Source organism: Aythya ferina, assembly GCF_964211825.1.
Source record: "Aythya ferina genome assembly, chromosome: 2".
NCBI lineage: Eukaryota > Metazoa > Chordata > Aves > Anseriformes > Anatidae > Aythya > Aythya ferina.
This window is the reverse complement of record NC_140297.1, coordinates 151,850,693-151,867,937: the sequence shown is the minus strand read 5'-3', so window position 1 is coordinate 151,867,937 and position 17,245 is coordinate 151,850,693. Positions and strand designations below refer to the sequence as shown.

Here is a 17,245-nt window from a genome sequence, read left to right as displayed (position 1 = left end):
ATTCTGACTTCACATCTCGTGTTAATTTGCTTTTGGGACCTGCAGCCACCGTAACCCAACTGGAGAACACGGCAGCGCTCGAGGTCTTTTGGTTTATTGCGGCAGGACGCTGCCATTTCGCTGTCATAAAGGCAAAGGTATTCCTAGGAGTTGTTTTTTTTCCTCATGTAAATAAGCTGCTCGCTCAGAGAAATGCGGAAGGATTAATCCTGGCATTGTGTGGCTCCCCGGAGCTGTGTGCTATCAGTAATCCCCAGCCCCCTGATTGCGCTGCAGATAGCGCTGGTTCCTGCATTCCCCAGTGTACAGCTTTGGGGTCAAACTCCCAGGGGGTGGAAAAAGCTACCTGGTAGGGTTCAGGTGCTAGGGGGAAGTCAGAGCGGGGGTGCAGCTTTACGAACAGAGCTCCTTTCTCTCTCTGTGTGGCGAAGGAGGGGTGAGCTGCCTTGTTTTGCAGCCGGGGCTCTGTTTCAGCCTTCCACGTTGCTCTGCTGCTCCGTTTGACAGGCAGTCCTGCTGCAGCCGCTGGAAGGCAGGAACCACCAGCACTTGCTGTTTCATTCTCGAGTTTCTCCTTAGAAGAACCCTATCTGTTTGCTCCCTCACTAGAAGGAAGGGTAAAAATGCTTTTGCTGCTCCGTTTTTTTGGATCCTCCTGCTAGCTCAACGTGCTCGGGGAGCTTCTGTGTAAGACAAGCCCTACGAACGTGGCTTACGCTGGTTAGAGAGCTGCGTGGTACTTTAAAAGGAGGAAAAAGCGAGTTTACTCCTGGGTAAAGAAAAGAACAGCAGCCTCTGCTGATGGAGCTGTGGTTTTTTTGCCTTTTCTTGCCAGGCCTACTGTGTTGGCTTCCGTTCAGTTCGTGTTTGGCTGATCAGCTTTGCAGCTAGCAGGGCTAAGAACGCTTCTCTTCTAGGTTTCTCTTGAAAGCTTTGCGTTCACCAGTGACAAATGTCTTATTGAGCCCTTAAAGTTGAGATTTCTGACCCCTGTTAGGGACTGGAGTGATCCTAGGAATGGTTTTGATCTGAAAAGCCAAGTCTGTGCTGGGGGTTTCTTAGAAGCACAGCTGGCTGCGATGTGGTACAGGGTAGGTGACAAACAACTTGAACATCGGCGTTCAAACTGGAGATACTTTGTGTAAAAATGGCTGAGCTAACAAAGATCAAACAATCAGAGCCTCGGGTGCTGTTTTCTGGCCTCCTGCAGGCTTTCTGTGCGTTCAGCTACGCGATCTGTCAGCTCTCCCCACCTTCACCTCCGTGGGTGGATTTATGCAACCCGGGGATCGCCGGCTGGAGCTAGTGTTGCGGTGCCACCCGGCAGGAGCACGGCGTGCCGGAGCACGGCTGCGTGCGGCTGAGTCAGGAGGGAGCGGGGAGCAGCAGCCCTGAAGAAGAAGAGGAAGTACAGTCATGGTAAAACTTCATCTCGAGTTAGGCAAGCAAACAAACCCAGAGGACGGGAGCGCAGTGAAGCGACGTCCTCGGGATCTTCCCATCGCTCTCCATGTATAGCTTGGTGGGTATATATAGACACAGACACGCACCCACAGACCCATATGTGTCCACATACGTTGCAGTATAGTTAGCTCTGTTATATCCTAAAATAGCATCTCCCGTAGGGCAGTTTGGATCCCAAACACACTCGAGCTGATGTAGAACCCACGTGTCTTTTTAGGAAACGTATAGTTTAACTGCTGGCCAAAATACTTGAGTGATTTTCAGGCCTCTATTTTGGTACACCAGCGGTGCAGGCGCTGCTTATGCTCTTGTTCCACATGCTGAGGGCAGATCCCCGCTGCCAGGGGCCAAGCCTGCATGCACTCATCAGGGCACGCCGCATGTTGCTGACAGTTGTCAGGAAATAAAACTGACCGAGTACAATATAGAGCAATTTTCACAATGCTTTGGCTTTAGGCCGCTGCTAGAATGACTCAATGCTGCTTGATTTTGTCTTGGTGTATGTGTAATATGCTCAGACAAAGACCTAAAAATAATTTGGTACCTTCAAGTAATTTGTGTTTGGCTTCCCCAAGCATAGAGCTTTTAACTTGCTCGCAGAACATCTCCCAGTACTTGGTGTGTGGAAAAATAAACACAAAACCCAAAGGCTTTCTGATGACAAGCACAGTTGTGGTGCTCAGAATCGGTCTAGTTCCTGGTTCTGAATCAGAGCTTTTGAAAAAAACACAATTTCAAGTATTTACTTTAGTCCTAGTAAGCTGCTGTTCTCGGTGAAGTGATAGGGTGTTTCATTCTTATCGTGTGTTGTAAATGAGCAGAAGTTTCATTTAACGATTTGAAATACTTTTTATAACTTATTTTTCTTTTGATTGTTATTTTACGAAGGCACTTAAGTGTATCTTTTTCCAAGGACAGTGGTCAGCGTAAATGAAAGCTGCTGTTACAGTTCATCTTTGGAAGTTCAGGGGAAGAAATGGAAGACAATGAGTGAAATCCTCGTTAGATGTCCGAATAATCTCTCTTGTTTAGGGTAAGGTTTTATAAAGACCCTGTTTATTCAGGTTACTTTCGTGTTGTTTTCTGATTTAAAGCTGGTTGAGTTGAGGCATTCCTTTTTTTCCCCCTTTCCTTAGGAGGTCTCAGAGTACAGATTCCTACACTTCTGCTGCTGCCCTTCACTGAAGGGGAGCACCTAAGGAGTGTGTTTTTATTTCCTCAGCCAGTTACTGTGCTGAACATCTCTTCGTTATTGCTGGCAGCTGTGCTGTGCTTCATAAGTTGCTGATACTGCTGCTACAGGACGGGCTTGAAATTTGTCCTGCCTGTGGGCAGCGTGACAGCAGTAACTGCACGGTGGGTCTTGTGCCCTCGCCTTATGTCTGGTCGGGCAGTTTCACTCATTGCCCTCCTAATCCTCTTTATTTGGCATTTATTGGGAATGTTCTTCTCGCTCGTACGTCAGGAAATATCTGACATAGGGAACATTCTTTGAGTTTCCTTCTGTTTTGATCCACCACGCTTCTCTCTGCTTTGTTGTCCCCTGAACGCTCATAAAACCAAGATGTTTGGGGGAACTGCTGTGAGCAGTGTCTTATGTGGCAGTACCATAGCTCTGGTTGTTGTCCTGCTGCTTCCTACGTTTGGCATTGTTAACACTGTCTGGAAAGGAAACTGAATTTCTTCATTTTTTTGGGAAAAAAAAAGGAAGATAATGCTTGCTTTTTCAGTGAAACTAATCTTCAAGGTCAGTACTATAAGCTTTTTTAGTAGGATATCGGGCAGTAAAATTGGTATCTCCTATCTTTATCATTAATAGGCCTAGCAGTGTTTGTCCCAGGCTGCAGATACCGCTGCTGCAAGATGCAGGTCTCCCTAGCTGGCGTCTGTTATTCCCTGAGACTTCATTGTGACAAATTTCTGACCTGTGCACGAGTCATTCTGAAAATCTGCTTGGGCTGAGCTTTTGGTGTTTGTCTTGACCACGTCTGAAAGGGAATCTTCTGTTCTTAGGTTGCTTGTGTGTGTGTTTTGTTTTTATGCCCACATTTTGTAGGTCAATTAGCAAGAGAAAACCTTTTGGGGAAGCTCGTCTCTGACACAGCCATGTCCTCAGCCCAGGAAACCGAACTATTAGTTCCTTCCTTGCTGTAGCACCTGCTCTGAATAATTGGCTCTGTGTACCTTGCAAAATGGGGCCAGTTTAATCTTTACATGGAAATAGTGTGGTTGTGGTGCTAAATGTGCTGCATTGTTGTTCTAAGAGCCAGCCAGACTTCAAAGAACTGAGTTTTGAAAATATTGCTGAAAGTTACAGCCCTGGAATTGTCTCATGCTTAAAGAGTCTTGCGCCACTTAAAAGCGATGGGAGCAGTGGGTTTACAGTGAAACCTGGGTGTAGTTTATAGGAAACCAGGGTGCACATCAGGGCTGAAACAGTGCACCAGGGCCTCCTGCCTGTTCAGAGCAGGGAGGATGGAAATGCCTCGTCCCCCTGGTAGCAGGGGATCGGCTCTTTCTGGCTGTCCCATTTATAAGAAAATTATTGTATTTGCATTTGTCTCATTGCCCATATCCTGACTCAGTGGCAGGTGTGGATAGTAATGCATAATCTAACGTGTGATAAATATAAACACAGGCTTATTGTTTATCAATATAAAATATTTAAACACAATGCTACATGGTACGTGGGATGTGAGTAATTGTTTGTTTCAGAATCTGATAGTGTATTCATTGGGAAGTTGTAGTGACAAATACAACTTACTCCAGCAGGTCTGCAGCGTTTTTTTTTTTTCATTGGTTTTAATGGAGTTCCTTTAATTCCAGTTGCTGAATTGTGCCAATCATAAAAGCATGCAGTGACTGAAGAGGCCTGGCCGTTCCAGCGTGATGAAGAGGGCTACAGCAGTGTGTTGCATGACTAGAGGTAGCTGTGTAAAGCTGAAACTTACCTGCTTGCAGGTGAACAGCTTTGATTGTCCCAGCCCAGGCACCAGTTAGGCTGCGCTAAGCTGACTGGGGAAACTGGTCCAGGTTTCAGCCAACTTCTGGGGTTGCGGTAGTGTAACCGGGGAGCTCTGCCTGTGTGAAGGCAGTGGGGTTCGTGCTGGTACCACGGAGGGAAGGAGGCAAGGGGTGTTCCTTCTGCTGGCAGTGAGGGCTTAAAGTGTAGTGGGATAAAAGCTTTGTTTTATGTGGAGTTTTAGAGGGACTGAAGGAAACAAATACGTATCTTAATTTCATTTGGATTTTCCTACTCTTTTCATTCTTTTTTTAAAATTTTTTATTCAAATTTCATACTCTTTAGGAGGGCATTCTGTTGGAGTCTCCAAGGGCAATCAAACTCTGCTTTCTCCCATACGTGAGGTGTGTTTTTAATGCAGTCATTTCAAGGAATTGGCTTGCGCTAATTCACTCCTAATAAACATTAAAGCCTTTCCTTTAGCTGTGAAATCCTTTGACGAAGCTGGCTGGCTGTGAGGAGCACCAGGCTTTGCTTCCAGCAGGAGAGAAGGTGTGCAGTTCTCTGTCTGTGTCATCGTGGAAAATGAGCCAAGGAATTGAACTGTGGCCTTTGCCAGTGCTGTGTGTTCTCCTGGATGCGAGACTTTTCCATAAAAGATATTTCTTTTCTTTTAACGTGATCTGTTAGCTTTCTAAAAGGAGACCGAAGGATGTGACTCAACCTTACAGAAGGAAGGAAACATGAAATGTAGGCTGTTCTCCTGTTCTGAACTTGCAGCAAACCTTTGCAGAGGGTTCAGTATTGTTGCTAAATAAATGCAGAACTGCTGTACTCTGCGTGAAAAATAGGGAGAGCGCAGCTGTGTGTGTGTGTTCTCGGCTTTATGAAAAAAACGTTGGCTGTTAATGTCATCTTGCATGTAAGCAAAACAAAAAAGCACCCCACACACCCTATTTTAAGCTATTTAAACCCAAAGGGGTCTGAAATCAGCCCTGCTCCATCTTCCCTCTCTACACACAAAATGCCATGGATCCTGCTTGGTATCAGGTGGGGGTTTGAGGTGAGGGAAGTCAGCAAACGGGTAAGCTGTGGACAGGAGGACAGCAATGCTGCTAGCTCTGCTTATTTTTCTTCTCAGCATCTGCTGATCCCAAATGAAATTGGGATCAGTACCAATTTTGGAGCCTAAGTGGTAAGCGTCAGTATTAAACATCTTGGTTTATGGTAGTTTTTTTTTTTTATCTAAAGGAAGCCTGCTAGCTAAGGCAAAGAAGATACAATAGCAAAACGTGGTTCTTTTGTTCCTTTTATTCTACAGTTAGTGTTGAAAGGGTGTTCCAGATTTAAAGGAATTAACATCTTCTTGAGCGTAGTACCCTAGGGGTGTTTCTTCCCTGAAGTGGGGTATGGATAATGTTGTGAAGCGTGGTTATACAATGGAAAAAATGAAAATAAAACAACAACAAACACACCCTGGTGACTTGGAAGCACCAGCTATGCTCACTCCTTGGTAGAGGTGTAAAATGGATTTTATCCACACTGTACAGGTGCCAATCACTGACTGAACTCCCCTTGCTGTTCTGAAACGTGGCAAGTCTTGTCCGTGCCTGCACTGAGGAAATCTTGCTGACCATTGATGGGTCACTAAACTGCCTTTAGCACTGCCATTTGGAGCTGTCAGCTGAAAGCAGCCTTGTATTTATTTTTAAAGCACAACTGGTGGCCCCTCTGAACTAGGGAGAGGCTCTCACAGCCATACAAACACTGCTCTTGGCACTCACTGCAGCTGAGGGGAGTGGAAATGCCCGATATTTCAGCATGGGACCAGAAAGTCGTGATACGATGGAAATATCTCATCAGAGGCTGCTGCAGGACTTCCACCCTGTAAGTTCATTCTTGCCCTTGCCCTTTGAGGAACAGGCTAAGTGATGGGGAGATTCGATGGCAGCAGAGACGGGAGGAGCACAGGTGGGCAGAGGGGCTCTGTCCACGTGCACCACCGTCGGCTTTTTCTGCTTGATTGTAGCGAATCTGCATGGACCTCAGGAAATGGCTGACCTAGTTTCTTGGCTGGTAAATTAATAGACACGTCTGCTTTCTGTAAAATCTGATCGCAGACCGAGCTGATGCTTAAAATGATTGAAAACCTTGGAGCGCAGAGACAGGATGCTGACCTTATCTAGGCTTTGATGTTAAGGCACCTGAGAGGTGATGTGATCAAGGGATATGGAATAAATAACACGGCGCAGGGTGACAAGGAATGAGTAACTTCGTCGCGGTACGTGAAGTTGGCATCCAGTTAGCAGGCGTAATAGGTGTGAAATAAATTAAATCAGGCTTTTTTTTTTTTCTCTCCACATAATAATGTAACTGTGGCACTTGCTGTGACACTTATGTTTATAAATTTAGTTAAAAAACAAAACAAAACACTCCTGTACTTGTTTTCATAGCAGTACTGAAAGTCAGTGTTTAAAGGTAGTGGTAGTGCTGGTTGTGAGATCGATTGTGAGATATTTTTATGCCAAAGAATAGCGTGGGAGGGGAGCCAGTCTTATCCTGGTAAATCACACTGGATGTGAAATCTGTGCCTTGAGAGCTGCTTCGGAAGTCATTCTAGATCAGGACCTGAGAGTCTTTCATGTGGTGATCTCCTTCTTAGTAAAGATGCTAAGGGATTGTTCATTTTTCACCATCTTGTGTGGAAGGTGACTTTGTAAAGCTCTGTGTGTGTGTGGGGTGGGTGTATACATACTTTTTTTTTTTTTCCCAGATCACTTGCATCAGTCTTAGCATCTCTTGCTCTGCAAATCCAGCCTCTGTGTGGAATTAGGCTTGTCTTTTTGCTGCTGTGTCCAGCAGGAGAAGCTCAGGTTAACCTGCTGAATGAGGAAAAAACAAATTCTCCTTCCTCTTGCTTTTGGGGTGCAGGGGCAGGAGGAATGGAGCTGCCAATTAAGAGCTCCAGCAGCTTTCCAACAGAGCTGCTCCTAACGCTATTCAGTGTTAAACAGACTTGTTTAAAATATGCAGAATTGCAAAATTCCACGCTAGAGATAATGCTTGGCTCGTGGGGTGGTTGCTTCTCAGTGCCGGTACTCTGGTTGTCTTCCCTTTGGGTGACTGCCCTAGGAGTGGGTTGTTGATGCTCTGTGCGTGAAACTGTTTTTTTTTTTTCTGCTTGAAGATGGGAGTTTTCTGCTAGCAGGTGTGGTTCAGATGAATTTTGTCATCGTGATTCCTGTTGGTATTCACATGCCGTGTGTAAACTGACTTTTTGCAGCTATTTTGGTGGCTTCGTGTTTCCCTGAAGTTAAGAGCCTTACATAGCTTCGTGTGCCTCTCCAGCAGTGAGTGGCGGGGTGGGAAAACTTATTTTCAGATGTTTCTGCTGTCTGGTGATTTAAGTTTGCATCATTTTATTTCTTCACAGCCTGGATTGCATGTTTCCATCTGGGTTTGTTAAGGACGAGTAGGTCATCAGAACAGAAAGGACAGCTTAGAGCAGCGTGGTACAGGCTAACTTATGGACTCACGTGTTGTAGTCACCAGTACATCCCCAAGTCTCCTTAAATTTTGGTAAGGGAGGAACAGTTTCACCACCACACATTTAGTTGAATGTGCTTATAGAGCTCAGCAGAAATACCCTAACCTTGCACCAGATCAAGTCTTTGAGCTGTTTATCCTAACCTGAAGGTCATCAAAAGATGGTCAATAATGTGTTAAGGAGGAAAGCCAGCAGAAGCTGATTCTGCTGCTTATTTTCTGTGCTGCTGGTCCAAGCAGCTGTAGAAACTGCAGCCGTACGTGGTGCTAGCGGTTAGTGGGATATCCTAAAGCCCCGAGATTTGGTTGACTTGCATCTTGTGTTAATACACGAGCCCTGCTGGGAGGTTAAACTGCACATTTTCTGATTCAGATCTGTGTTAAAATGATGCTGTGCTTCCGATCCTCTCAGAAATCTATTCTGAATGGGACTCGATTGTGCTCTGTGGTCCTTACTTAAGACGTTGTTTTGCTAACCTGTTGCCTCAAAGCAACCTTGAGATAAGCATCAGCCTCCCCGGGTAGTTCTGACAAACGGCGTTAAGCGTAATTGGGCACCGTGTCTTTGTAGTGGCTTCGTGTTCACACAGAAACCCTCACCAAAACTCTAAGCCATATTTTAGTTTAACGCTGGCAGGAGTTGTGCGAGTACCTGAAGCAGTAATCTGGCTGAAGAAACATTTGTTTATGCCTTTTTTTTTTTTTTATAATTTTGGTTGCTGAGCAGGAGCTTTGTGTGTGTGTGTGTGTAAAGATGAGCAGGGAAGGGCTGCAGTCCCCGCTGTGCAGCGGGTTATTCTGCGAGCTGCTCTGAAAATAACTGGCAGAGTGCTATAAATGGAGTATAAATGGCGAAATAGTTTTTTATACATTCCAGCAATTTTTTTTTGTCTCTGTTGTCTATTTTCATCCTGGTGTACCTGAGTTTTGAGTGTAGCCTTCTGCAGTAACATCTAATCAAGCAGTGCTTAATGAATGCTAGCTCCTGAGCGTGAACAGGATTTTTCTTCCTGTGATGCAGCTGGAAGTTAGGGTAACTGGAAGGCAGAGGCTCTGTCCTGTGGAAGATAGGATGGGAGGTGTTTAAATAAATAAAAGCACTGTTTGGGGGTAAGTCTCTGCTCTGGAAACTGGGCAGATAGATCAGCCTCACTGCATCCGTGACCCTGGGGGAGGAGCTGAGCTTCAGCTTTACTCAGGCAGCCCCGCTGCGGTGTCTGAAGGGTAAATCAAATGGGAGCCTTGGTTAATCCTGGGAGGAATTGCGTTGAGTAAGTACACCAAGCAAAACGGAGGTCTCTTCAAGACAACGTCACGGGCGTGTGTTGAGTAACCTTAGAATAACAGGAGGGTGATGAAAAGCGCAGCTTTGACTCTAGGCTGCTAACAAGGAAGCTGAGATTATTTATAATGGTTAGACTGAGGGAAGCTGTAAGTGTGTACGGATTTGAAGTCCTGCAAGAGGGCTTGACAGGCCCGACTCCTTGAACAAACTGTTGTAACGTGGGAGTTGATGAAAGCTTGACTCCAGTTAAAAAAAAAAATAAAATAAAAAAATAAAAGGTTACAGCCAACACCATGAGTTCAGCTGCTTCATTGGATCCAGCTACAACAATCCCGTTCTTAATTATGGTATGGCTCTGTGTTCTGGTGTAACAACTGCCCCCCAGTTTTCATCGTGTTGTCTCTTTCATTTCCTGCTGTTCCTTGCAGCTAACCTCCTGCGTCCTGCAGCAGCAAAGGCCGTGTTCCCCTCTCCCCTTGGGAGGTAATGAGGACAGGTGAGAAAGTGGCTAATGTTACCTCCTGCCACCCCTGCTGCCTGCTTGCTCTTTCTGAGCTTAAATAATTTTCTAGCTGTTCTTCTCAAGGTTGTAGTTGGTTATGTTGATTTTCAACATCAGGTATTTTTAGGTCTGCGTATCTCAAGGCTTTTCTTCTGACAATATCAGACTTGTGTAGAGGCAACAATGATGCGTACTGCTCCAGCTTGGATAAACCAACACGTTTCTTATGGGGGACTTAAAGGGGTAGTGTCTGGAGCTGTCCTAGGCAATTCCAGCATCCTTCTTGTTTTTAATTAAAAAAAAAAAAAAAAAAAAAAGTTGGTCATTTTGGCCAACTAATCTTTTTGCCGTGGGAAGGGGAAATGGGCACTTCTGGGTCTGATAACAGAGCTTTAAGCTAGGAACCACTGAAAGTCTTGCAAATACCTTTTAAAGTCAGTCCTCCCATTAGAGCTGTGAAGGTGAATGCTTTTAAGAAAAGCTGGGAGGTGAATCCAATCCTCTGATCATTGTCACAAGCAGCTCCCCTGCCAGTGTGACCTCAGGAATAACGGGGGGACCGACTACTTGGGGCCTTGTAAGGAGGTGTTTTGTTCACCCTTTGGTTTTATGGATGCTCACTCGTATACATACAAGATTGTTTTTGTAGTTCGTATGCCATTGCAGTGTTGAAAGCATCTAAGAGTGGCACTCCTGCATTATTTTTTCATCTCCTTTCTGCTGTGGAAAGGAACTAACTAGCCAGACTTTTCTACCAGTAAGGGATACTTTTCTGTATTTCTTTGAGTGCAGCTACAGGCAGTGTGATTTAACCAGTGCTCTGAAACCAGAAGCAGGTTCACCTGGACTGAAGGAGCAGATACTAGGGCTTAACTTCCCCTTTCAGTCAAATACCAGCAGCAGGCTAAAAAAGCCAGCCTGTACTTACCTTAATGTGATCCAGCTGTGTAACTGCATGTTTTAAATGGTTCCCAGCTTGAAGATTTACAAGAGCAAAGCTGGGAGCTGCAGGTGCCTCCTCTTCCTCACCTAGCACCTCAGGTAAGTTGTGGGCTGACTTCATTTACTGTTTGACTGATTTGCCCATGAAACCCCAGTCAAGGCCTCGATACCAAGCGTGAAGCTCCAGTAGGCTGAGATTTCTCCAACAACGGTGTTATTTTGGCTTGGTCGCTTTTCCTCAAATAATCCTGGGACAGGTTTTGGTTTGTTTTGGTGATGTGCTGTGTGTGTTTTTTAGTTCTTCTAACTAAAGCCAGCCCTGTGGCTTGGGTTTCTTGGCAGTTTGACTTGTGCCCACTGATTTCCAAGTGACAGGAGTGGAAATTACTGGGTTTTGTTGACTTTGTTACTGCAGGGGTTCTGACTGTTAGTGTGCATCAGGAGCTGCTTGCCCTCTGCCTTCACAAGTGGGGATAAAAAAAGTGTGGACAGGTTTCAGGTTTCTCTGAGTTGCAGTGGTGTTGACTTCAGTCTCTTGGAGCATTTATTTTGTAAGTGGATAAGAGTAGACTTGGTTAGGATTTTGGAAAGCACAACTAGTCTTGAAGATCAGTTACTTCACAAGCACTCATTTTTTTTTCCCTAAAATACCCACTCAGGCGTTTTAAAGAGTAAGCAAGGCAGAAATAAGTTTTTATCCTTTAACACAGGGCTGAAAGCTACACGTTTGTGTGCTGGGATCGGTGTTTACGGTGGTGTCTTTGAACTGTTGCAACACTGGTGAATGCCTTAGTGATGAATATTTCTGATAACAATGCCTGCGCATCGGAGGAGCCTGTTAAGGGTAACCGTGGAGCTTGATGACAGCTGAAATTTGCTCTTGGCAGCTTCAAAATCGAGAACAATGACAAATAATATCACTTAAAACCATTGCTAACTCTTAAGCTTTCAAAACATTTTATTTAAAAAAAACACAACCTTCAGGGGAGCTACTGAGCTGTGATGAAACGCAGCGCTAAGTTCGGATAAAAGCTCCGAGCTGGTGTCTCCTCTCGTCCAGTGTGTCCCTGACAGCTCCTGGGAGTTCCTGATATGGCCGAGTGCAATTTGGAGTAACGTCTGTGTAAGGGCAGAGTTGTTCTGTGTGTTGTTGTTTCTGTTTTCATTGGAAACATCTAAAATTAAGATATGAAATGCATTTAAAAATATATATATTCACTTACCAGGACACACAACTTGGCTTTAATATATTAATGTTGATAGTTTAAAATATTCAGTTTAAACCGGGAATTTTCCAGCTCTGTTTCTTGTGTGTGCATGTGTGACAACACCTTTGTGGAGCCCAGGGTGCTCTAAGTACTGTGACCCCAGGCTGAAAACCTTTTCCGACAACAGCGGCATTCAGAAAGGGTAGAACAGAGACCCCAAAGTCTAGAAGAACGCAAGTGTTCTGCCTTTGGCTTTACAGAGCATGGGCTTACAACGCAAAGTAGAGAGAGTTGCAACTCAAAAAGGTTGAGCCACTCCTTGGGGTGGTAGCTGTTAGTGGCTGGTAGGGAAGTTATTTCAGAAACCATCATTGCAGGTGTTGCACTAGCTCGACCCAACAACAAAGTGCCTCTTTGGAACAGGGATCCTTGGGGTAAGGTAGCGTTGAAGCAGCTCGTTGGTGTTGTGGGCAGAGTGGGCAATGGCAGACCCTAAATGTCTGTAAAACACTGTTTGTATTGGTGAAATTTCTTATGGTAATCAAAATTTCAAGTGTATGTGTATGTCAGGGGTTTGTGGTGATACAGAAATCGCATGGACTCTGGGGTTATGGAGAGAGAGAGAAACCACCCTCCAGAGCAAGCATGTCTTCCCTACCTAGTTTTTGACTGACTTCTTGACTTCTTTGACTTCTTGAGAAATCCTGATCACGTTTTTTGGAACTGCTTGGTAGCTTGTTCACTGCTCGTGCTCTCAGCTGCCGTAAGCATGGTGTCTGCTGTCTGGGACAGGGCTCTGCCCGCGGTGCTGACCAGGAGCCAGCCAAGAGGTTGGTGGCCCTGTTCCAGGGAGGCAGGAAAGGACAGAGCTGGTGGATCCTGTTAATGGCTTCAGTCTAGCTCATCATTTTCACAGAGACCACAAACTTATCTTCAAATCTAAGGCTTGCCCGTGGAGCAATTTATTTATACGTATGGTATTGCTAATACACCTAGTAGAATGAAAACTGTACTTTTACACTCATTTTTGATCTTAAAAAGTTGTCCTCATTTATTAAAAAACATTAAACTGATACTTCCAACATTTTAAGACACTCCTCTAATAATCCAAAAACAACCAATGTTGCAGTTTGACCTGGGTGAAACTTTTTTCCGTGTATATCATACTTGACATATATTCATCATTTTTTTATTTATGTTTTTTATGTTTATTTGTAACCTCTGTGAAAAGATGACTTGATCAGTGATTTGGGATGCCTTGCATGATTTTTAATTTGAAATACTACTAATAAAGCATCTTTGGGGTAGAACATTAATTCATATGTTGAAGCAAAGTTACTGTTACGTCCAGGATTAGAGTAGACTGGCTCAAATAGTTAACTTTTTACTGCCTGTAAGACAAGAGACGATTAAGCTTTCAACAATAAAACAACTTCCATTATTTCTCAGTTGATGCCCAAGAGTTTAACATGAATGCTTTTGCCAGATGTAATTGCACTCTGATTTTTGGAGCTGCCCTGTGTCAGCAGCTGGTGTTCTTGATGTGAAACAGTGGGGAGATCCGTTACCTGGTGTGCTCGGCATGGTGTGTCCTCAGGGACTGCCAGAAGGTCTCTAGGCAGCCTCTGCTACACTTATCTCTTTCCAGATTCACCCAATTTTACCTTTGCCATCTCTTCCTTTAGCAGAGTTCAAAGACTGCACACTTGGCTCAGGTCCTGTGATGCTTGGTGGTGTATGTGCAGCCTCGCTGCAGGTACAGGTACGGCAGTGTTAATTACCTGAAAGCAAATAGGAAGCCTGTGCTAAAATCTGGGGTTGAATGCGTGTTACTGCAGTGCTAGATGGAGTTCCTGTAGCTAAATACCTTCTAATGTAAGATAAGAGCAAGATGAATAATTATCTGTGAAACTCCTCTGTTTTCTCTGCAGTTGCACATTGACTGAAGCATGTCCAAGTGAAAAGCTTTCATTCTCTCAGACCTGGTAGATCTTGCTCAAATTTGTAATGCTATTTTTGCTGCTATTTGTATTTTTAAGCAAATAACCAAAATTCCACAAAAATATGAGAGATACAGGCACAGAAGGCCAACATTCACTTCTGTATTTTGATGATAAGACACTGAATACAGTTAATATTTATGGTTTTCAGAGGCTTAGTAACACCACATTCATTTTTATAGATAGACTGAGGAAAGCTACTAAAAGCCCCTTGATTGGCCAAGTGGTTTTGCATCGCTTGTGTAAACTCAGCTTGTTTGTTCTAGTTTCTCTCTGGTGCTCATGACAGCGCCATAATGCTAAAGTAATTTTGTAGTGCAGTCACAGTGACAAGCATATCTTTATTAATGGGATTTATAGTTCTGTAAGTCTCACTTCCTCGGTCTTGTTTCTGTCGTGTTCCAATACTTGGAGATTGCTCGCAAACGTCTGCAGTGTTTGGAAAGTTCCTGCTATAGGAAGCTCTGCTAGAGGAGCACCAATAAATCATCCGGTTCTTTGGCAGTGCCTTTGCCACATGAGATGTCCGTGATAAATTGCTTAAGTTCATGAATGGCAATGCAAATAATCCCATAGTAGGTAATGTTTGTTCTAGCCCATGCTAGGCGTGACAGGCCTTGAGCTAAATCCTGTCTCTCGTGACAGTTAACTATCTTCCCTTGCTCTGAAGCTCCTTTAAAATAGGTGATACGGAAGATTTCTGAAGGAAAATCTTGAAGGAACCTGAAGGCAAGGAGACTTTAATCAATCCTGCTGTAGCAGATAACTTCTTTGAGTGCTCCACGCTGTGTGTGTAGCCCTTTCCTGCCAGCAGCCAGACACGTATGTTGTGTGCAATTCATCAGTGCAGCTGTACCCCATCCAACACGCCCTGTAGGCACTGAATCATCGTCCTTGCGCAGCTCTGTAGGCGCTGAATCACAGTCCTGGAGCAGGTGAGCACTGCAGCACCACACGGTGGACCCAGCTCCTTCCTAGAAGGCATGCATCTGCGCTGCGTGTGCGTACTTTGTTCGTACCTCCTGCCAAGCTGGAGCTTGCTCCCAGGTTCCTGTTGCACAACGCAGGTAACGCTCCTCCAGATGTCGTGCTTCAGAAGAGCTCACGACTCTCTGCCTCTGTAGGACTGAGTGTGGGGCTCCTACATGGTGTTGCTGCCTGTCCTTTGGCCACATGAGGTGGGTGAGGGCCCTGCTGGCTGCTCAGGAAGGAGCAGCTGGGAGCGTGCTCCACCTGTAGAGCAACTCGCTTGTCACGTGGCTGTAAAGCTCTTTGCAAATGAAGTCCCTGATGTAAATTTGGAGACTCCAGAAGGCAGGCGCTTCAATTTCAAGTCTAGTTAAGCTTTATTCATACCATTTATTCCTGTTATTCTATTACTCTTGAAATCCGTGGTCCTAGAACTTTGTGTCAATGACTGCAGGTGGGTACAGGGCTTGTACTGATGATACCTGTGCTTTCATCCACTCTGATTTACTGGTAAGTAGATGAAGTGCAGCCGTAATGTCCGTCTCTTGTTGCACTTTTAGTTATGCACAGCAACTTAAAATCCACAAGAACTTGTGCTGGGTGTGACTCTACAATGTGAATTTCATCTAATACGGGGCCTTTCTTTCATGTGTGTATTTAACGTCAGGTTCTTAGCTGCATTTCTCTGTGAAAAACTGTACCCCAGAAGGTGTTAATCTTGAAACAAGTATTTCTAGCCTCATAGTAGCAAAAATGCTTTGCAGTCCAACCAGTCTGTAAATAAAAGTAGATTTTTTTTCTACCTGTTGTTCCAGAATACTTTGATTTGGAAAGGATGAGCTGATTCCTTTGTCGTAGCCTCTATAACACGTATGTGACCGTTTGAATGTTGGTGTTGTTGCACTTCAGTAGGGAAATATAGCAATTGTTGTTAAATGCTTCCTTTGTCACCACAAATACAAAGCAATTTAGAAAAAATGTAGAGCTGCTGTATTGGCCTCGCCTGTAACATGCGCTGAATGCATGGTGCAAAGCCTGTGGAGATGATGGCCCTTCCAACTATGTTGTCAACAAAGATCTCGTACTGTAGATGCAGACTGAAGTGCTGGGAGGATGTGGGAGTGTAAGAATGGCTTAAAGTTCATCAGATTTCCTGTGCAGAAATAGGAGTCCAGTTGCCTCTAATGACTCTGGTGAGAAGCGGATGTAAGAGCTGAGGCAGCGTGCAAACAGTCCTCTGAGGGTGAGACTTCCTACTCGAGGTCTGAAGCACTGCAGTATCTAAGAGAGCAAATGGTAAATATTTGGGCCCTAAAAAGATCATTCAGGCCATCTAAGCGAAGAGTTCAGGCTACTTAAACATGAGATTAAGTTAGGTCTTGTAAACAAGGCTAAGAGCTTGAAGTAATACCTGTAGACTAGATAACAAGCTTGTCTAAATCCAGCTGATTAGGAAACAGGAAAAAAAAAGGCTATATTGACCAGATATCTAGATCAAGGGCTTCGTACACCTTCCCTGCTACCTGGTTTCAGTAGTAAGAGCATTTAAATTGCACCTAATGCAAAAGAAGCAGGCTCTTCTGCATAGTTGGGAAACCAACCTCTGATCTGTTTGGGGAGTTCAGCGCCTGTGTGAGCCTGGCTGGTGCCTGTCCCGGCGGGAGCTGGGGCACTTTGCAAATAGAGGTTTAAGGGGTGGGTCTAGGGAAGGCTCAGCGCAGTACGACCTGGTGAGAAGGTATTTTTATGGCATGGGAAATGGCTCAGTTCTAATCTTTGCTCACAATAGGTCTTTGTCCAGTGGAAAACTGAAACTGTTCTTGGAGCCTGGATGTGCAACTGCTATCCTCTTGCTATGAGCCTTACTTAGGAAGAGTTCTTGTAGGCTGTTTATCTTCAACCATTAGAGTAGTCAATGCCAACTGCTGGTCTGCTGGTTTGTGTCACACAGACCTTCCTTTATTCCACCTCTCTAAAGAGTAGACAAATTAGGACTGGTCCTGTGTTCATCCTGTGGATTAATTCCTAGTTCTAACAATGTGTTTTGTTCAGTCTCGTGGCCAGGTGTAGTATAATTAAGGAGAAAATATTAACTTGAGATATCAGGTCAAAAGATGTGATGCCTGTGCTTCAGAATGAAGAAATTTTCAAAGTTCTCTTTTCCTATATTCTCTTCCTCGCCTGGTATCAGGAGCATCCTCTCACCAGTAGTAGGATTGCTCCTACTTCAGTCTGTATAACTGTGGACCTGCCGTTTTCATCCTGCTATGAAAACCTATTTCATTACTAAGCTGGGGAATGCTTCATCTGTGTCCTGCCTGCTCACCTCAGAGCTGAGCCACTCGAGGAGCTGACCTCCTTACTATA

The 17,245-nt window shown here is 44.6% G+C and overlaps 1 protein-coding gene across 8 annotated transcripts in view; it reads left to right on the top strand.

Annotated features, from left to right (window-relative positions):
* Positions 1 to 17,245, top strand: part of CYRIB (CYFIP related Rac1 interactor B) — a 91,271-nt gene that overhangs the window by 25,992 nt on the left and 48,034 nt on the right. The window contains exons 1-2 of one of the 8 annotated variants that reach the window (XM_084509896.1): positions 19 to 137; positions 1,211 to 1,522. The exons of the other annotated variants lie outside the window; for them this stretch is intronic. The gene's annotated coding sequence lies outside the window, so the exon portion shown is untranslated. Of the gene's footprint in view, positions 1 to 18; positions 138 to 1,210; positions 1,523 to 17,245 lie in introns of those variants that run through there. 8 annotated transcript variants of the gene reach the window in all.